The sequence below is a fragment of the Tympanuchus pallidicinctus genome, unplaced genomic scaffold (assembly GCF_026119805.1).
Source record: "Tympanuchus pallidicinctus isolate F22 unplaced genomic scaffold, pur_lepc_1.0 scaffold22, whole genome shotgun sequence".
Lineage (NCBI taxonomy): Eukaryota > Metazoa > Chordata > Aves > Galliformes > Phasianidae > Tympanuchus > Tympanuchus pallidicinctus.
Window position 1 is genome coordinate 37843022 of NW_026294739.1, and position 23321 is coordinate 37866342.

Here is a 23321-nt window from a genome sequence, read left to right on the forward strand (position 1 = left end):
CCCTATGATGCCATCTGATCACTTCTTGAATGTCCCCTGTGCTTTTGCCTTAACAATCTTGCCTGGTAGGCCATTCCACACGTTTGTGATTCTCGGCATGAAAAAAATGCTTCCTGACATCTGTTCCAAATTTGTTTCTCTTAAATTTCCATTTATGCTTCCTTATCCTAACATCTGTGTCATTCCGAAAACGGTAATTCAGATTGACGTTATCTGTGCCATTTAAGATTTTACATTCCCTCGCTGAAAGCTACTCGTAACCATGCAGTGTTTTTGCAGTTCTTATTGATAGTTAGTTTAGAAACATTTCCTAGTTGTAATTCTCATGGTTTAGGTCACACTTCAGCTTTGTTGTTGGATTTTTATTCTCTGCTCAGGCACATTTCCTTCAAATTGGGGGCTAGCACTGTACTCAGTGGGACGATTTTAGCCCATAGGTCTTTCCCACAGCTGTTGTATAAGAGGAAAAGAAGTAGTATTTGGCCCAATAAACTTAATGCTGGTATCGAGAGGATTGTATATTATGCTAATTCCTGCTGTGGGTTTATAGCGTGCCTTTGGTAGCTCTACAAATCCTGCACTTAGGAAATATTTCAATCATTTCTCTGTAAGGCTTAAATATAGAATTCAGTTGTCCTTGGTGAATATTACTCATAAGTTCTGATAATTTCACCCTATTTTGTCCAGACAGTGAAAAGATCATGAAAACTACTCTTATGATTCTCTCATGTCTATAGAAGAATTTAGGACCAATTTATCTATACCTTCAAATCCAAATTCAAATCAGACTGGCACTCAAGTGTGCTGTTTTACCTGCCCTTAATGAAACAAATTAATTCCAAGAGATGAACTGTCAGACTCCCAACAAGCAAAGCAATTAACAGCATGTTTAACAGCAATTAGAAAGCAGTCCTGTTTTATATGGCTTGTAATTATAGTTCAAATTTTAAAACATACACTTTGCAATACCAGAAAAAAAAGGGAAGTGGAGCAAAGCAATAGAGTAGCTGATTAAGGCTGGGAGTTTATGTTGAGTAGAAACATCAACTATTGATCGCTTTTTCATGGTAGCAGAGAGGTATAACTTGTACAGAGCTCTCATGTCAAAAACAAGGTTTACCCTTTCACTTCAAAGTACACAAATTACTTAGATTATTTGAAATTACCAAAGGACTGGTAAAACTTGAGGTATTTTTCTGTCTGACTTATGTTTGCCTATTGAATTGGTATTTCAGGTTTGTTTCCTGAAGAACCATTAAACTGGTACTGCCTAGAAAGGCTCAAGCAACAACTGCTAGCACATAACTGCCCTATATTACCCCAAAGTATAACCTTTTAAAGTGAATGCATCTAACAAACCTGAAAAAAAATATTCTAATTTATTCCACCATGCTGGCTGAGTGTTTTGGAAACATCTATACATCAGGAAGATTTTGATATGTAACTTTCATTCTGACATAAGCTCATTATTTTCTCTGTGTACATGAACAGATGACACACTTAAAAGTATTATTATTCCATTCAAGTTTCTACAGTAGAGTAAGAGAATGAGAAGAATGTTTCTCTATACTTAAAATGAGTGGATGTTCAGTTTAAATAGCCTTGGCTTTTGTAATGGAAAGCTCCATGTCTGTTATTTAGAAACTTTATTCTAGATGGTAAAAAAGAAGATAAAGGTGACCATCTTTTTTTTTAATTTGTCTTGATTCATTCATCTAGATGAAATAGGGGACTTTGAAATACACAAATGTGATCCAGCTTATGCCTCATTAATACATCCAATTAGAATTTAAAAAATGAAAAAAGCCAGCAAATAAACTACAAGTAAACCTGGCAGAACTGCCTGAGTATGTAGGAGGGCAGGCTTAGAATAAATGAGATACTCCAGCAGCAGTGTTTCACCTAAAAAGCATTTCACAAAGTAAAAATCCTTCTCATTATAGCCAGCAGAGAACTGCCTATTCAGCACACTAACAGGGGAAAGGTGGAATCAGGAGGAACTGATCTTGTCTTTTAAAAGAGGGGCAGAGTCTTTCTGCATTGTGTCTTTCAGGTTACATACTTATGGCTGGAAAAAAAGGTATCCCAAAATGGCTGATAATCTGGCACATAACAGAAATTCCTGTATTTCCTTCCAGGTTGTTCTTCCTGCCTTACAGAACAGGCCTGGGCTACTGACCTTGCTCTAGCTAAACCTCTTCCCTGATTAAAAGGTAAGATTTTTTCATGGTTATATAATTTTAAAGCCTATTCAGATGTGATAACATTTTTGCTCCTGTATCTTGGCAACATGATTTATTCTGTTCACACTGAGTGTTGCAGTCTCAAAAAGCTGTACCATCTGGGTTGAATTAATAGCCTACCCAGAGAAATAAATGAGAATGGTCTGCTATAATTAACATGTAGGTAAAGTATATTTAACAGATTATTATAATTAATATGTCAGTTACTGATTTCATGCTAAACAGAGTTGCAAACACAAGATATTAAGATTGGTTACCCTATCTGTGTGAGCCTTGAAAAAAAAATGCAGCAGAAGAACAGATCCACAGGATCAATAACATTGACCTTAACATTAAAAATGCCAGATATGAAATTCTAAGCAAAGAAAGGCAATGTAGGGCATTACGGAACAGCATTAGCTAATCACTGCTATTCGGAATTCAGAATTAACACCAGTAATACTCAAATCTGACCTGAAAAATAAAAATAAGTAAAAGGAAATAAGTGATGAATTCAAACACTACTGAAGGCATCCATCTACGAAGACGGACCGGAGAGATCAGTTTCTTAAAGCTGTCTTGGTGTGCATTATATAAAATGTAACATATGTTAAGAAAGCCAGCAAGAGATGTGGATTTGATCAAAATTCTGTAGCACTGCCACCCGCACAACATAACACTTCTTTGGTAAGCTTCTCAGAAGACACAAAAGCTGGCTAGGTTTTCACAGGTTACTAAATTCCAGCAATTGATCAGAATGAGTTCCACAACAACAACCATCTCCCGTGATCATAAAGACCCATTTCTGCAGCTGTCCCACAAAATACATCACCTTTCTTTAGGCTCTTACGGACATTTTCATCTGAACTGAATATTACAACGTTGCCAAGAGCTATCTGGCAAAGAATTAAATTTCACAATATCTGTACATCTTTCTTACTGGAAATCCAGAAACACACAGGAAACTGATGATTAATATCTGAAAGTAATACTACTCTTCAGCACAAATTAAATATATTTCAAATAAAAGAGGCTTCTAACTGCCTCCCACCCCCCACCATTGCATAATTAGGTCTTTTGTGTCTCCAAATTGTCTTTAAACTGATATTATTATAAATGTTGCCTATTACTGAAAGACTAAGGGTCACTTGACAATGGCGTTAGGCACAGTACAAACAAAATACATTGGAGAATCCATTGAAAAAATCTTACAATTTAGAGAAAACAAAGAGAAGATGAAAGGGGCAAATTAAATTCAAATGCAGTTAGAGAGCCAAGGGAATTGTCTGCTTTGTCCTGACTTTCACTTTATGCACAGACACAAAAGTTACATGAAATGCAGGAGTAATATTTTTAAACGCATTTGGGATGACAGAATCATGAAACACTTACAAATAAGGCTCCAGATATTAATACAAAGAAACCTAAGCCAGACACCACTATCCAGCATATAGATCCCTAAGAACGACAAGGAAAAATACAATGAATTTAGTATTTAATTATTTTTAAAAAACAACTAAAAAACAAAAAGCCAAACAACTGAGAGGTTCATTTCTGGTCTTTAAGAAATCAAAGGCCAAAACCCAGCTACATTAAACTGGCAGCACTATTTAGATGTGCTGTACTTGATCCACAGTCAGCACCTCCTCTTTGAAAAGTGGAGAATTGCTGCTCTGATTCAGAACTGAAAGGCTAGCATTACAATACAACCCATGTTAACCAATGGTGTTAAAATAAGACACGATGTAACCATGGCATTTGTACCATGCGTACAGAAACTGAAGCACTCCAGAAGAAAGGACAATACACTTTTAAGGAAAACTGTGTTTATACTTGAAAAAACATCAGTCTAAATGAAAGAAGAGCAGTTAAGATAAGGAAGCAGAGGATAAAAGAAGATCTGAGAAGCATCGTGATAAGCTCAGGTCACAGCACTCAGTCTGCTTAAGCACTGCAAGCTAATCAAGAGCTTATTCAGTTGTTGCTCAAGATCAACCAAGTTTTATGGCATTATTTTGGCTGCTGAAGGACTCTGTATTTTTTCAATGGGTATCTTGGTGCAGAATCAACACTGTAAATGTTTTCAATACAGTTTTCTAAGTTACTACCATGGCCAGCATGCCTGTGCAATTTTATGCGAACCATATTCAATGTACAGTTCTTTTACTTCACCTGCAATTAAAAGTTGGGAAAAAAAACAGAAAGAGAAGTAAATAAAACACCTTTTTCAGAAACTCTTTACTATGCATTTGTAGGGCTAAGATCTGTACAAAACACAAAAGCAATAAGGTATCAGCACTTGGTATTGTTATCCAGATTTCCCATTAAGTTTCAGATCCATACAAGCAATAACAACCATTACTGGGCTTTTTGGTTTTCAATCACTGCTGTGATTGTCAGTACAAAGGGCTCTGAGTGACCTGATGGAGCTGTAGGTGTCCCTGCTCATTTCAGGGGAGTTGGACTGTAAGGGTCCCTTCCAACTCAAATGATTCTACGATTGTATAAAAGAAAACATTAAAAATTACTGATAAAAACCTATTATTTTTCTCCCTTGCAAGAAGTGTTAAGAGTTTCTGACAAAAGAAAGAAGTAATTTCACTGAAAGGGATAATTAGCAATATGTTTAATGAGAAAGAGGATAGAGGGAAGAAAACACAACAATAAAGTTAAATTAAATTAAAGAACAAGTTCCAGGAGTGAAGTATATGCTGGATTTCTTTTTTCCTTCCTAAACGCAGATAGGAAAAAATCAGTGTAGATTATTGAAAGTGTAACCATTGGATCATATATTGATCTTATACTCAACAGCTGGGTTCTACTGAATGCTTCTCATAGTTTTCAACAAATCACTTTCTGTAACATTGTTGAAGAAACCTGAATTGCAATACCTGGCAGATCTAAAATATCCTCAGACAGGGAAATCACAGCTTACAGGAGACAAATGATGCCAAAATAATAAGAACACACCCTTATGACTGACAGCTGTGTTATAACAGGCCATCAAAAGAAGACCCTTCTGGTATGAGAAGCCATTCCAGCCATTACCACATCAGCAGGCAGTGATGTTGTTCTGACAAACCCTTAATTTCATGAAGACTCAAAGGAGAGCAAGGAGAAAGGAGTTAAAACACCCAGCAGAACCAAAAGAAATCTTTCTTTGTAGTTGTTTTCTACGTTAGAAATGCAACGCCTACTAAAAACGATCCTAATGCTTTAACTTCCCAAATGTTCTTAAAACATAGGCCACAGTTATAGCAAGAGGATTTTGTCCTTAGTTCTCTCTCAGTGTGCTGGCTCAGGGGAAGGCTGATTCTCATCAGGCTTTGACTGTCAGCCTTCTAATGGGTGCTGCCTGGGGCATGAAAATTCCCTCTCTTGTCTCCTCCTGATGATGGAGTGATTGGAGATCACCTGAGAATACCTACACGCAAATTAACAGCAATCCCACAGATAGAACAATAAAGGCCCACAGAACACACTCTGCATTATGAATTAGCCACCCACAACAACTGTGCTCATTCAGCACATCTGAGGCTGTAGAAGAAAAACAGGTACAAGTCCGACTTGGTGCCCAGGACTAAGACACAGAAGGAAATGATGACACCTACCAGCTGTGCCTACTGCCCTGGGGAGCTGCATGGCTTCTGCCTGGCTGTCACTAACAGAGCTGGAAGACAAGCCACTTGAGATGCTATTTGGTTTTGAAAAACTTACTCAAGTGAACGCTTTTCAAATATATTAACTTCTATCTTTAAATCAATGTACACACTAAGATCAACAGTTATAAATGAGGATGGAAATCCAAACTGATTATAAGATTAAGGTCTGGTCTTGCTTTATTTTCTTAACATGGGCAAAATTTGTGTCACCTTCATTTCCACAGCAGCTAAAGATATTGAACTTCAAGTGCCAGCACTTAACATACTGAGCTGGTCATACAAAAAAAATATTTAATTTCCTAATTGAGCTTTTCTCCTACTGCACCATATTTACAGTGCACTTGACAGAGAAAATGAGTGTTTTTTAGGACTAGGTTTATTTGTAGATATATATATATATGTATATATATATATACACAAATACATGTGTCTCACTGTCACTCTTTCACTCATGCAATCAAAGCAGCTCCACCACCGAGTGCCAGACTAGGTTTGAAAATTTAAGTCAGTAGTTAATTTGTATTATTTTTTAATAACAACCGCTTTCCTTACTTTTCTTTATGGAAAAAGCATTAAAAAACCACTTATAGAGCAACATTTGGGAGCATATTACTGCACATATTATTTGCAAACAGTTGAAATGTAGTGTATTGTCTTGTATAGTTCAGATCTGGGAAAATCTTTGTATATGAATGTACAGCATACATATAAACATCTTTCCAATAATACCCTAGCAGGCTGTTTTATAACAATGATAAATTGCACTAACAGTGAAAACAGCTTCTGTCTTAAATTTTCAATTTATGAAGTTTGCTTATGCTATGCATTTTTTTCTTTAAAAAAGAATATTGTAAAATTACAGAATTATAAAAGCCTAGCAAATTATAAAGGTCATAAAAATAATTAACCTGAAGAAATTAAAGTATTCAGTACTATAGGATCTAGAAGACATCAAGTACAGGGCCCTGCGCAGGCTGATCTGGTGGTTGGCAGCCCTGCTGCAGTGACAAGGTTAAGTGGTACATCCTGCTTATTTCCTCCTTTGAAGAAGTTTGGTTCTGTTCTCCAGAGAAGCTGTTCTACCAAAGTGTACAAGAAGTTCATTACTATGCATTACATTAAGTATATACACAGAACTGGAGCAACACGGAGCATCATTTTGTGACCCAACAGCAACACAGCTCCCTCTGTGCACCACACCTTTTAATTAGCACAAGCAGAGCTATTAGCATTTGTAGCTCCCAACAATAATTTGCTTCATTTTCTTTTCTCTTTTCTTTAATGTGATTTATTACCTTCTCTGCAAAAGTGCTGATCAATGTTCCTCACTATTAAAAAGTCTCAGTGATGAGGCCCAAAAACTTCTTGTGTCACGGTAACTTGATTTATTATAGCAAGAGTGCTAAGTGCTTACAAACAAAAGCTGAAATTAATAAAAAGGTTAATTTGAGATTACTCTATTTTATATTAAATAGATTTAACAGTCACTCCTGAAAGCTGTTGCTTTCTACAGCAGATATGTTCTGCTGTTTTACAAGAGATAGGACTGCAAAATCTACTCTCCAAAACAAGGAGCTCTGTTATGGCAAAGATTGATATTTTAATCAGAACACAGGCTCTAGGAGTCTTGAGGCTTAAAAGCACTTTTCTTTTCCAAAAGAAAAAAAGACAACGAACAACGCACACAAAACACCAACAAACAGAAGCTTCAGTATCCGGTATTATATTTGTGACATCATAAAATTTTGGTCAAAATTCAGTATTTTGGCACCTTGCTCTACTTCCAACATAAATGCAAGAAGCAAATACAAGTACTGCATTTCAACAGAAATTAAGAGGTAAAGTTAGCACAGACAGGACCAACTTGGTGTTCTTCATTCAACTCACTTAAACCACTCCCATTTCACTGGAATGATGCTGCCTTGGAAAACAAAGTACCACAGCCTCACTGGGTAATTGCAGCCTGACCACAGTTTTAAAGACCTCTGAAAATACAGTCTTCAGATGGAATACCTCATGCATTTGTGTTTAGAAAGGTTTGTTGGGCTGCTCTGAGCATGTGATTGGGATTCTGAGAAACTCTATCTTCCATACACAGACTATAAAAAACAGAGGGATTCAGAGAGGCAGCACTGAGCTCTGCTCACTGGTGACAGTGGCAGAACATGAGGAAATGGCATGGAGCTGCCCTGGGGAAGGGTCAGGCTTTGGGTTAGGGAAAGGCTCTAGGGCTCCAGAGGGCAGTGGGCTCAGCCCCATGCTGCCAAAGCTCAGGGAGCATTGGGACAGTGCTCTCAGACATCAGGGTTGGGTGGTCCTGTGCGGAGCCAGCAGTTGGTCTCAATGATCTGTGTAATCTTCCAACCTGGGGTATTCTATGACTCTAACATAACAAGCCTATTAACCTGTTAGTTTCGGATTAAACTGCAGTACTTCTTCCGTTGTCATGATGGAATTACCATCATGTATTTCAGAATGGTTCCTTAAAGTGGATTAGTTATACCTAAAATGGTGTGCTCTAGGAAACACTTTTTGACAGATATGTTAGATTTGATCAAACAGAATTCCTTCTGAATTGATGGAAATTCAAACGTTTAAAGCAGCACATTTTACAGAATTACATAAGAATAAATATTATCTCAGAATTCAAGTTCAAACGTCTCTGATTAACTAAACTGGGTATTGTAATTTATATGAATCTGTAATACTGATAGGCAATGTTCTATTGTTATAAGTGACAAATGACTTTAAACATGCATAGCAATAAGACATTATTAACTATAATGTAACTTTTGTCAGGCAGTAATTTGCATTTAATAATTTCAGTCATTTCATTATTCGGAATTTGTATTTTCCCTTTTGGGCTCTTTGACTGCTCTGTTCCTCCAACTCAGGTTACTTTTTCAGTGCAGCAAAACATTGGGATATAATGGTTAAATAATGTGAAATTGCACTGACGCCAGTGAAATAAAAGTGAGTTTTACAAAATCAAGTTCCTTCCCTGAACATAATAACAGTAAATTTCTAGTGTCCTGTAGTGCAATATCCATTAGATTTATTATGTTGCAATTCCCAATCCCACTAGTTCTGCCTGAGGGTGAGTATATTACATTTCATCACAGTTTCATTTTCTCCTACAGATGAGAAATGGGAATGCTATTGCAGTTATGTAGCATGCATGTGTTAAATCTGATCTCTAATAAAATCAAACACATCACAACTCACAGCACTTTAGCACAGCATCGGCAAAATGAAACACCATCTGTCATCATGTAGAGACTGCCTTATTGTAACACAAAATCAAACTGCTCGGTGTGAACATTGTTATTTAATAAATGGGTGAATGGAAACTGATAATTATGATCTTATTTATTTTAAATGACTGGTTAAAGCTGCATTATAACTTATCAATTAGATGTATGGACATTACGCTAACACCAAGAGCAGGCATCCATACACCAGGTCAGAATCGTAAGTGCATTTAGTTAAAGAGTGAGATAAATGTGATACACACACTTACAAAGACTGCCAAAATGCAGGCTAAGGATAGGAACAATGAAGCAAAAAATCCATTGTCTGTACTAATGCGACAATTGTAGTTTCTGATAGAAAAACAGCTGCAGGCTGTGTTGTTAAAGGAGAGCTGCTTGTAGCAAGCTGGAAGGTTTGAAGATGCAATGAACATCAAGCCATGGCATTAATGGATTGCAATGCTAAAGGTTAGTCATCCTCCTAATATGAGCTGGATTTCTAGGGGCTGATAGTTTGGCCTTTTTAATTAATACCAGACTGAAACATAATTTTTGCTGTTAGTAAATTAATTACCTTAAAGAAAAATGCTTTTGTTAGCTAAACTGTTCCTTTCAATTGCCATCAACAGATAAAATAAGATTTCATGTTTACAATCGGAAGAATGTGGATCTGACAATTTTAATGCCAATTTCTAATAGCCTAGGTTATAACAGATTGCTGTTATAACAAAAATTTGAACCATTTACTCTCAAAAAAATTCTCCATGCCCAGAATACAAAGTTTCCAAACAACTATTATAATTTCTGCAAAAATAATAATGTGTTCTGAGGAAATGTCAATAGTTCCATATAGCCCCCATATCACATTTAAAGGTCTCATGAGCCTGGTAGGATGTCAACAGAAGCATCTAATACAGGAACACTCTCATGGTGTGATTGTCTCAGGGAACAAACAGAATTCTAGTGAAGTCTCATAGCTCTGTCAGTGCAAAGGCTTTCTCCATCCCAATGATATTGTATCTTCCCTTGAACAGCCACCAGAGGTCCAGGAAAACTGATCCATATATTTGTGCTTATTAATAGTCTGCTGATTTAGAACTCATAATTACAGAAAAACTGAAATATTAAAAATTTTATTACTTGCCTATTCCATTTCAGATTGTGCTGCTTTAAGAGTTTTCTGTGCTTGACTTAAAAACCAATGTATGCTGTTCTGAATGTGCTATTTAAGGAGCTTGTATGTAAAGATGGGTCATTAACAGAAATCCATGACTTCTAGAGTAAATATTGTAAGCATGGTTAGATTATCTTCTACGTATTAGACTACAGATGCCATTTAAAAAAGTGGACAGCCCAATGTATATAGTCTTAAAAAGAATTCTCAGCATTTAAGATTGCAAGAATCCAGACAGTTATTTCTTTGGCTATCCTTGTTGTTCTCAGACCTTGAAGCACCTACATATTTCATACAGAAATACCTACCAGGCAAGACTCCAATAAAACTTAGGCACCAAGTGGTAAAATAAAAACAGTAAGTGTCCTTTATCCCATGAATTCTCAAGGCACTGTAGGATACAGTCATACTACCACTGAAATGCAGCCACTTGCAGTGAGAAACACAGCAGCTGTTTAACAGCCCACATTAACACTACACAACAGTCTAGGACAGGCAGCAAGGAAGAATACCCAATTGAGAGGAAAGTGGAAAGAGAAATTACAAAACCTAACTATAATTACCAAGGTTGGATTTGGGCCAGGAAACAGTCACTATAGTATCTTGAATAACCACAATAAGTCTGTGGCTTGGTTTTATAGCTCTGCCAGGAGATGGCATCTCAATCACTGCAGAGCTCTCTGCCACCACACAGGGATGCTGCTTTTAGTGAAGAGCAAAAGGGAAATCAGGGATGGAGTATCAGCTTTACGCATAGTTGTCATGGTTCTTGCTGGCTAAAATTAGATCTTGAACATTAATTTAATGTGGAGATTTTCTGTTGATTATGTCAGATTAGGAAATTATACAATCATATATGAGGCATCTGAGAGTACAGAAATATTGTGCATGCAGGGATATTCTTTGGGTATGTGCTTCATTTATTAAAGCACTTATACAAGGGAGCCCTCAGAGAAGTAACATCTTTCCATTGATACTCTGGAGGTTTGGCTGCCACAAAATTACATACGCTCGTGTTTTTAATGAGATTTAAAATATCATACATTATATATTATTTTCTACATTTAAGATGTTCACCATTATTTGGCTTATTTTGTACCTAATTTTGCATTTCTGACATGCAATCTCTCTGCATGAAAAACATTGTGTAAAGAATGTTTTAAAGAAATTTCATAGAGATTACATTTCGGATTTTTTTCTTCAGCCTGCCCAAAAAAAGCTCATAGCATTTTCCTTTGCTGACACATTTGCTGCAGGCATTCATTCATTGAGCATTTGTTTCTATCAAGTCAAACAATTTTACCTTGGCCTGTAAATAGTTTGCAGTAACTATTGGAGTAGATATTGAGTGTCTGCTGTCTGTTCTCATGTCATACATAACTTGAATCTTTCCAGCTTTCTCTTTTTTTCCCTTCAGAATTTTTTTTTTTAATACCTAACTTTATTTCTTTGAACATTATGGAAATAGTGATTAAAGAGAATTTTTATAGGGGTAAAATACTTAGCTCCTCTTACTCTAAGTGCTAAATAAAGGGCCAGCAATTACACAAAATAAATTTAAAAACTATTTAGTTTTAACTGCTCAACTTAGGAAAGTAAATCATTATGTAAATACACAGAGCCAGCTTTTTACACGGTCTTCATTTACATAATAAGAGATGCTAATCAAAGGTCAAAAAATGGCAGCAAATATTTCTGTTAAAAGTAGACACAGATAAGGCAAATTATGATGGCAGTTTTAGCTTAAGGAACTGTTTTGATCTGCAAAAAGTTTCCAATAATTTTCAAAACTGTGTATTTAAATTAAAATACTGAGAACAGTAGGCTGTGCTTTTCACCAGTTTCCTGCACTGGCATTTCATTTCTGCTATGCTTAGATTACAAGCAGGAAGTACAGCTATTTTAGTAATTTAACTTTAAACACAATTTGAGAGTATGAAAAGGATAATGAATCAGTCCGAATATTTGCACAACTTCTTCTGTGAGTACAAACCAAGGAGTTGTTCAGATCACTGTAATATAATCTTATTCATATGTGAAATCTTACTCCTCTAAGGAGTCGAAGGAGCTAAATGAGTGCTCCTTTTACTTTCTCTTCCTCCCTTTTTGGCCCTATAGACTATTCTAACCAATCCAGCCGGCTGTCACAACAGTTTCTCAGTTTGGAACTGCACCAGCTACACAACTACCAGTTACCCTGCAGTATGTCCCACTGATGGTCAAGCTAACAGGTTAGAAAGATTACTCTGATGCACATTATCTCTGGAGTGATGAAAGGGCCGTGGTTTTTCAGGATATAATAAGATAGAATGGTAGCATAGAGGATGTACCACACTATGTCACTGCAAACGCTTCTCAGGAGAATTGAAGTGTTTAACCATAAGTGCAGTCAAACATGAAATCACATGAGATTCATTAAAAGTACGCCTCTATATTTTACAAAGAACAGCACATATTTGTAGTGAGAATAAAAACTGTTTTGGGAACAAGGGAAAAGAGAAAGAATTGGAAAGTTCTGACCATGCCAAATTTCCATCTGGTGGGTATATTCTACACCACAGTCCAACATCACATTTTCTTCTGGATACTGAGGATCACAAATTGCCAAGGAATAGCTCCTTAGTCTGACTCTTGGCACTTCTATGCTAAGTACTGGCTGCCATTCACTGAATCAAGGCAGGTGATGCTTGCCAAACCTATTTACCTGACATCCCTCACTGGCTCTGCTGTGCCTGTCTACTTTTACTTGCCTCCTATTCAAATAGCCCACTTGGCTTTTGCATCCTTCTCCCCTTTTTTGCTTGAGCAACCAAAACCACAGCCTATTCCCCAGCACTGATTTCTTGGTGACTAGTATAAAATGACAGAGAAAAGCTTCTGACATTTCTGACTTCCACTCTGCCCCTTCTGATTATCTAACTCATAAACACATGTAAAAAAAATATGCAAATCTGAACTTTACAGCTGCATTTATACCTGGCCTGGGATGTATTCAAATGCTTGCCCTGTCTTTTATTTTACAGCAGGTAAGGGCACAGCTTATAGTACTTACATGGCACTATTGTCAAGGTAATAAAATCTCCTGTTAGAAACACCTCACAGGTCATTTGCTTTCTTAATTTCTGGGGACATAACAGAAGTATTTATCATTTACAGTGAGAAGGAAAAAACCTTTAAGACTTTTATACTAGCACCTGTCCCTGCTATGACACCGAAAAAAACTGATATGAGGATATAAACAAGTACATGAAGTGGCTTTTGATTCTCATTCCTGTTTTGTTCTGAGAAACAGAAGATTAATAAAATTTCATACAAAAAGCCAGCATTTACTTTACATAGTCTCAGATATATAGTCACATTATGCTTTTGCAAATGAAAATCTAAGTCCTTGATCACAAAAGTTCATGGCTATGCCATTAGGGACTGTCAAGAATTAAGTTCAGTCTGTGTGCAGTCCTGATAAACATTTGTAGGTTTTGGAGCTCACATTCAATTCTTAGTGTTCAGTGTTTATTGGCAATGAAGATTCTATGAAATCAACAGATAAAGAATTGTTATATCTGATTATTTCTTCTGAATTCTCAAAAATATACCTCTCCACACTATAGCAAAGCATAACTTTTTTTTTACCTTGTATGCAATAAATAGAAAAGCATTCACTGTGGATCATGAGTGAAAGAACAACCCAACAGTCAGTAAGAACCACGACTGCACAAGCTTGGCCATTCTAATGGTACTTAAACATCTAGCTTGAGGCTTCCTTTCCCATTATGAGTATTTTGACAGAAGCAATCAAGTGTGCTTAATGCACTCTAAAAACATTGCATAACACCTACTCTTAAGGCTATGACTATCTACTGTGTTTTCCTCTTCATTTCTAAAATCTTTAAAATGTTTGCTACTACAGTGGATGAGTTTGTTGAGCAGTTCGTGCTGTATCAAAGTGATTCCTTCTTAGGTTTGCTTTGGATGAAAGAAATGACATTTTTTCTAGATCAAAATACGTTGCTTTAGTGCATGCTTTATAATACAGTGTTTTAGTGTATAAACCATAGGCAACAGCCCTACAGGTTTGAGCACAAAAGCATTACTGAAACTTAAAACAGTAACCCTACATTTATAAAGCTCTCCTTATTTGTAGATTCTTATTTAGAACTTCTCAGCAGTAGCAAATTCCATAAAGAGTTCCATTCATAGAAGCACCAACCAACAGGGTATAGAAATCGTTTCTTTGTGCATTCCAGGTTCTTTTTAATTTCTACTTTTGTTACTAAAATTAAATTTAAATGACAGTATCAACTGCTGTCATTGCTTTGCACTCTTTTAGTGTTTTCTAAGTGTGGTCTCGGTAACATTGGCATTCCCTCTGTCATTTATTTCACCTACCTTCTCCAACACAACAACAAGAAATACAAACTTCATGTTCCTGACACTCTCTAGCATATAGAAATACCTAATTTTAAAAAACTAGAAATCGATTGAGGAAGGTTTTAGTTAAGATCATCCTGAAAAATCTGCAGCATCAGAAATCAAACCCAATGATCAGAAAACATAGCTATGGGGACCATATGGAAAGCAGACAAGCAGATAATGTCTTAGACACAGAACTATCCTAAATGCAGTAGAATATTTACTGTTTGACCTACAGCTCACACATTCCACTGTCATGTATAAATCACATTTTTGCAATACCAAGAGATTTCACTTGCAATTGCAGCAAAACCTCATCATAATAAACTGATTGACAGAACACTTCTACCTCACAAAAATTGGTGAAGACAAGAAAACATTCCTCGTCTATATTTCACATTCAAAAACTTCCAACAATTTTAGTTGTAATTTTTATGTGATACATATAGAAAGAGGGATATATTCAAGCAGTAGAACACAAAGTCAATATCTTTCCCACGTACAACAAAATAAGCCATGTCTTCTGTTGCCTGCATGCACTTTTGCACACTGATTTACAGTTAAACTACCACCACGGAAAACTGAAATAATAACTTCTGAAGCACAGCTCACATATTTCCAAACACTTTCTTGAAAGGTGGCTATTAATTCCCCCCAGAGAATGTTTGATGGAAAGCAAACAGGTTATTTTTATGAGTTGATAAACTCATGACTTTAAACTGTTTTCTCAATTACTGGTACTGTACATGTACTGTACATTTAATTTGGTTCTTTGTTTGGAGCTGAGTTGAAGAAAAGCAACCACATATGCGTGATATTTAATCACAACTACCTTCTCGTGGGAGTTTATTACTCAGCAAAATGATTCATTTAATTGTATATTAAGTAGTTGATTATTCCCACAAGTAATACCTTTTCAGTTATGTGTTAAGCTTCAGTCTGTCCCTGTTGAAGAGAATCATAAGATGAATTATAGAACGGCCTGGGTTGAAAAGGACCACAATGCTCATCCAGTTTCAACGTCTGCTCTATGCAGGGTCGCCAACCACCAGACCAGGCTGCCCAGAGCCACATCCAGCCTGGCCTTGAATGTCTCCAGGGATGGGGCATCCACAGCCTCCTAGGGCAACCTGTTCCAGTGCATCACCACCCTCTGGGTGAAAAACTTCCTCAAAAAACATGGAGCTTCATGAATTTGCATGCCATTTTTGTGCAGGGGCCATGCTAATCTTCTCTCTATTGTTCCAATTTTAGTATACACACTGCCAAAGTGAGCACTTCATCCCACTGGCCTCAGTCCAGCTGTAGGGCCTTCCCAATTCCAGGCGGATCATCATTTTTTCCTAACTTGCTGTCATCTGCAAACTTAATGAGGGCTCACTGAATCCCATCGTCCAGGTCATCAACAAAAATACTGAATAGGACAGGCCCCAACACCAACCCCTGGGAAACACGACTCACGACCAAAGTTACCAGTTGGTTTTAAATCCATTCACCACTACTGTCTGGGCCTGCACATGCAGCCAGTTCTCTACACAGCAAACAGTGTCTGTCCAAGTCATGGGCAGCTAGCTTCTCTAGGAAAATAATGGGGGAGACAGTGTCAAAGCTCTGCTGAAGTCTAGGTAGACTACGTCAACAACCTTTCCCTCATCCACCAGGCTGATCACTCGATCACAGAAGGAGATCAGGTTGGTCAAGAAAGACCCACCTATAACTGTCTAACAATTTGAACTGTTTCATGATCAGAGAACTGAAGTCTACTGGAGCTCTGATAAATGAAAACAGTGAGGCTCTGCTGAGTCAGTGAAGCCTCTACACCAGCAACACGGCTCTCAGCAAAGGAAAAATTACCACAAGAATGGCATGCAAATGCACAAAAAGTCCTGGAAAAGTTGATGGGCTTCAGCCCATGCTGAAACCTGAAGCTATATCTGCATCAAAAATACCTATACATATCATAAGACTCATTTTCTTAAAAGCTTGGATTTTTTTCACGGCTACCTAGAAAGGCAATCACACAAGGCAAAACTAATATGCTACAATGTCAAAACCATTCTAATGAGTTTGATGAGATCATATCATGAATCTCTCGTTTAAATGAGCACAATTTAAGATGATCACTGTAAGACAATAAGCATATTGAGTATCCTCCATTTGCAATAAAACCTGAATTGGACTACGAAACTTTCAGTAGGTAAAATGTTATCTTTTCTATGACAAGAGTGGTTGATTGCTCAAAGCTCCAGAGTTTGAAGAATGAGGAAAAAAAAGCAAGCACTAAAATTAAAATTTTCCAATAGGTGACGATGGAAATCTCCAAAAGAAAGGGTGAAGCTTTATTAACTGTTGAGAAGTTTTCATCCAACTACAGATGGGACTTTTAATTCCAGATAAGTGTTCCATTTCATTTAATAGTCCTTAAAGAAGGAAATATAGGCAAAGACATTTGAAGCAAAGACTTGCCTTCAATTTGAATACGGGGAGGCATGGTGGCAGGAGAGAGAAAAGGAGAACATTTTGGTACAGCAACAAGAAAATAAGGAAGGAAAACAGTATTGCCGCTCTCCTAGGATTAAACTGTGTTAGGCAATCCAGAAGGGTTTTGTCTTTCAAAGATGTTAAGCAACTTGAGGTGACACCATTATTCCCCTCAGTACAATTTGAAGGTGGTTTCTGAAGGTACAATGCATTTGATGCTCTGATTTCAAGATGAGAGAGATTTTTCTTTTATTCTCAAAGTACAGAATGACAGCCCCAGAAAAACTGATGACAAGATAACTGGGGATTTCTTCCTTCTGGATACTTAAGGCTACTTAGTAACCTTTCCCAATCTTTGTTAGAACTCAACTATAGACTAGAATATTATATATAATAGAAAAAAAAAGGAACTTAAATGTCAACAAAAGACAAAATGCAATGTACATGAAATAGGTTCTAAATATACAAATATATTTTTGTTTAAAAACAAATTATTTGTTCAGAAGCTTTGCAGTGAACCAGGAAGCACAAAGGGCAAGAATCTCTGCAAACCCTGAGAGCGCAATTCCCATCAGCTGGGACCTCCTCCTGGTCTTTAATCATTCACTATGCTTGTTTAGAAGTAATGCAGCAGGAAGATGTGCTGTGTTCCTAGGCAGTATGCCACCTAATATGTTCATAGCTGTCATAGAGAGCCATCATCTTCTCTTTGACACAGGTCCCAGGTTGCCCATTCACCTTAAAGCTGGTTGCAACAAGAGAAACATTTTTACTCTACCTTGTCCCCCTTTTCAACTAAAGCTCCACAGATTTGACATTTCTTTGCGTAACTATTGGTAATGTAGATACTTTTATGGTGTATTAAAATGTACAAGTGAAACAGTAACACCAAAATCATGAAATCAAAATAGTAGTGTTTAAGCTGAATTTTAAGCCTTAGCCAACAAGCAAACTGCTTACCTTCAAGCAGCAAAATGGAAGTTGAAGACCACCTGAAAAACTAAATTTTAATTGAGGCAAGACTGCAGAAGGAATTTAGGTTGCATGGATTTTAGAAAGGTCACTAATCTCTCCTACCTCCTCCATTTCCTTTCTGCCCTTCTTTCAGTCTTTTATTTCCCTCTGCACCACACAACTGAAAAGAGCATTTGGTCCAAAGTCATTAAGTACAGTATTGGGGTGAGCCACATATGTGGATAGGGAACTGGCTTAAATGTCACAGACAGAAGCTGTTTATGAGACGGAGCAGTTTGGGACAGAAGGATTAGTAGAATGCCACAAGAATCAGTATTAGGACCATTTTTGTTCATTTTATATATCACTGACCTACGACATGAAATATGTATGAAGGTGAAGAAATTTGCTGATGAAACAAAACCAGAGAATAGAGCCAGTAAAGACAAAAAGGGAATGGCAATAAAATTCTGAATGACAAATAGACAGGGATCACAAGCTGATACTGTTAGTGGCTTCACTGGCATCTGCAATTCATTGTAAAGAAAGATAAGGTTATGAGATTACAAAAAAAAGTAATAAACGGTGGTGCTCTCTCAATAGCCATATGCCACAAAACATTTAACAGGAGTTGAATTCAGTCTTGGTACTGGAGAGAACTTTACAACCATCTGCACAAGGATTAACAGTATTTAAATTAATAAGGCAAGAGATTCTAGGATAGATACAATAAACAAAAGTAGTACTTGGAATAAATCATTATAATACTACATTAGGGACTTGAAGCCACATTTGGAATGCAGCCATGGTCCTTGTCCCTTTCGTATAAGAAGAATATTATGAAAGTGAAAATACTAAAAGGGCAATGTGAACATTGCAGAAACTAAAAATTTATTTCACTCTCCAAAGGAGTGAGCAGCTTGTTATGCTTCAAAAAAAGAGATCCTAGGAGATGGAAACCTTTTTGAAATATACAAAATACTGACAGGAATATAAAAGAGAGAATACATCTAGATTGGAAAAATTGTAGTGAGGTAAAGGGAATTGGGAAAGTTTTTGCCTCAATAAATGTATTTAAAGATCACATAAAGTGGAGAGAGAGAACATGCAAGCATGGTGATGACCAGCATTACCTGAGCAGCTATCTCGAGAAATAGTGTAGATCTCTGGATGTCGTAGAGCCTTTCTGCTCTATTGAAAGGAATTGCACACCTTACCATGTGGCAGATGATGGTGAACACCAGTTCCCCAGAGGACAAAATTATAAAATTGACCGATCAGAATCTCTAACTCACCTAATCCTACTGCCCTAGCCCATAATAACTACACCAATATTGCACTAACATAACCCCATTAATCAGTTATACATACACTGTTCCACAAGGACTACTCAAAATGCCAGTCCAGCACTGGTTTCCCTCAGTCTGTCAGCTTCCTTTCCAGATCATCCTCAATCCCTCTCATCCAGGTCTGATCTGACTCTTCTTGAAATCAGTAGAAAAATTCTTATCATCTTGTAAACAGGCTGACCAGGAAACCAACTGCTCATGAACAGATGCAACAGATGCATGATGATGTAAAGTGATCAGATTTACAGACCACTGAATGGCTTTTTTTGCAATGCTGTTAATTTTTAAAAATCTGTTATTTTCCTAGCCAGAGTGGTCTTTTCATACCAGAACTAATAAGAACTAGCTTAACACCATTAGACTGCTAAAAATTTTTCATTATGTTTAACTTGGGAATCTTACAAGAGAATTTTAAATCAATTTCCACCAAAATTAAAACCACACTGCAGAGCTAATCCTAGAAGGGTCCACTGTAATGTAATTTCAGTCCTTCTGAAGCGACAGATTAAAATCTCAACAACAACAAAAAGAACTGCAATGAAACGACTTTAAATACCACGCTTGCTACCAAACAGATCAAATCAATTGGCAGAAATGAGTTCAGTTGATTTGATAGACACTGCAAAATACAGAGTTCGCTTTCTTGTCATCTGCACTAATTATCCAAACATGAATGGCTCCCACTAGCTCCAACTGTTTCAAGGGAGTTCAACAGCAATGCCTCAGGTTGTAGGGAAAGAGGAAAGGAAGAAAAACAAAAGCAGAAGCGTCACTACGTTTGTGCCGTGATTATCAGTGTACACTGAAACACACATAGAACTTTTTACAATTATGAAGGCTGCTCTGGAAGTAATGTCTCCAACTTTATTACATAAGCCCATGACATCAGAGGTGAATAGATACTGGTGGTATGGCAGTAGAGGTTGAACCCTCCTACTAATATTTCATTATCTTTTATTACAGCGTGACAGATGGAAGCAGAGTCTGACATAAGGGTCTGACACTGAAGTGTGGATGAAGCAAAGGAGTGTAACTGAATTCTTCCATGTTGATTCACACCCACCACATCCACTTGCTGAATGTTTATGGAGACCAGACAGCAGATTTTAGCACAGTAAGGCATCAGGTGGTACATTTCAGCAAAGATGTTTCACAACTGCTATGACAGCAATGGTCACCTCCACTAGTGCAGATTTTCACAAAAGTAATATGCAGGCTCTTATTCCTTGCTGGCAGAAGCGTGTAATTAATTGTGGTGACTATGCTGCTGAGAATTTGATCTATCAAATAGTGTTACTGTGCTCTTTGCATCCACCATAGTTTCCATGGCAACAAATAGGAGCATTTACTTCCAGAGCAACCTACATAGTTGATAGATCATAGTTGTCACTGGGAAACTGAACAAGCTTTCAGACTACCTGTGTTTGACACCTGCTCAGAGTGATTCTTACTGGAACAGGATTGTCATAGTTTAAATCATTATCACAAAAAAACTCTTATTATATATAATAATACATATACTATATGTATAAAATATATACAATGCCCTTATTGTATAAGATCTGGAAATAGCTGTATGCAAAAAGCAATGCCAAGCTGAACTTTCCAAATATTGCTCACTTTAGAAAATGATATCCTCTAAAACAAGCAACTTCTTGGTACTCAGAAGAAACAAACTTTTTGCTACCATTTACTCTTATATTGCAGTTTTCCTAATAAACAGAAGCATGTGATAGAACACTGCTTAATTTCTACACTGAAATTATTTTTATGTATGGCAGTATTATTTCAGGGTTCTAGTCAGTGGAACAGATGAGGTCTTTCTTTCAAAAAATGTATTCCCTGTGCATTCATGGTAGTCAGCATGGCTGTTACTGAAGCACACATGCACTTAAACCAGTAATTAAAATAATGTCTGCTTAGAGGCCAGAGTGATTGCATTCTTTGTATTGATGTGACTTCACAAGGTGTAAAGCACTGGAGATTCAGCATTTTAGTGGGTTTTGCCTACACGTAAGCATAAGAATGCTGCTTACTGCATTCTGCAGTGAGAAAGTATCACTATTTGCTGCAAATAATTTTATACACGTTTGCTTACAGGCAAGTAAGCCTAAGAGACTAGAATAAAAGAGTGATACAGATCAGTTTGTCAAAATCTAATTTAACAGTTTTTGATCATAAAGATAACAACTGATGACTTTATGCAAGCTGTCCTGAAATTCATCATGAGACACTAAATAAAGGATGAAAGGAGTTTCAAAAAATACAGTGCATGCCCTCAAAACCTTCAGTTTTTACAAAGATATTTCTTTTTTCAAGTACTTTCCATCTTCCTTACCTATAATTTCCATAAATTAGCAAAAAAAAACCCCAAAAAACAAAAAACCAATCCTTCTAACTCTCCTGCAACAGATCCTGAATTGGATAAGCCTTTCCCCTGGCCCCTAGCCTCTACATATCATCATATATTTTAAATGCCAATACATCACTGATGTCAAATTCGAAGTATTTATTATAACTTTCCTTACATTAGAAATGAATCATAACTTCTCACATGTCTAAAAAAAAAGATAAAGAAAGCTGCCTTTAGCTGCTCTTATTTTTCTTAAGCATTAATAAGCTTTCAGTAACCCACATACCTTTTTCTGGCTCTAGAGAACATACCAGAAAAGGTGTTGAAAGTGGAACAGAAATTCATGTTATGCCTAGAATACACTATTAAAGAATCTATCAACTGAATATTGATTTGCCTTACAAATACAGTCCACGATGCTATAAAACTAATAAGCTTACCCTCCAAAAAAGACAATATTGACAACATCAGCTGAAAGTGGCTCCAGAGAAAAATCAAATGGCGTTTCAGAGGTGAGAAAACAGAAAAGAACACAAACATGTTTGTTTTCTATGTTGTACCATTTCCAAAGACAATCCTGATGTCAGAGTTGACTAGTCAACTAGCTATTAGCAAACTGAAAGCAATTTTAGCTATTTTCAGAGTATGATAAACTAGTGACTCAATATGCCAGTTTGAGAGTAATCATAGAATATCCTGAGTTGGAAGTGATGAATTTCAGTGGTTTCAGAATGAATCCTACAGTAAATTATAGATGTCATAACAATCCCACTCTCTCCAGAAGTTAGTAGTCATGGAATATATCACACAGTTTGACAAGCAAATCTCTCAACAAGATCAACGTTTATTTCCTATGACCTACAAAGCAACTCTTATCACAACAAATGGAGCAAGCCCAGCACATCTCAACATAAAGACAGATTGAGACAAATCTATCTACATTACAAAACCTCAGAGGACTATCAAAGTAAGCTAAAGATATATGTGCTCTCTCAATGCAAGATTTTAAAATCCATCTTAACTCAAACCAGTACTTTCACTGCTAAGCAAGAAAAAAGCCTGTAATGTGCCAGGAGCTAATTGGGAAACATAAGATCCAAGGTCTTATGTTCCATGTATTGTATTAAATAGCATTCTAATAGCAAGATACGGTCAACTGTAATTTTTGCCAGAAGTAACCAAGGAAACCACTTAGCTGAGTGCATACACAGGGGGAGATAGCAAAGGAAATGGACTCGCATCCAAATTCAGAAAAAACTTGGAGAGCTCGCTGCAGCAAGCCTCCAAAAGATGCAGCTGTTTGGAGAAAGCTTATCCATATTTATTGAAACTTTTTTGGTCTAAAAATCACAGAGAAGACAGAGCAGATTCTCGTACAGTACTGAAAATAGAATGGCAGCCACAGGTCATGAGACAATGGTGTTGCAGTAATTCACACTGTCAACATTCATATTGTAGTAACTCT

At 36.8% G+C, this 23321-nt stretch overlaps 1 protein-coding gene and 1 pseudogene across 6 annotated transcripts in view; both read right to left on the reverse strand.

The window, feature by feature from the left end:
- The window catches only part of TOX3 (TOX high mobility group box family member 3), a 241351-nt gene that overhangs the window by 150530 nt on the left and 67500 nt on the right, over positions 1 to 23321 (reverse strand). The window lies entirely within an intron of this gene.
- LOC128082844 (uncharacterized) lies at positions 15893 to 15993 on the reverse strand (annotated as a pseudogene).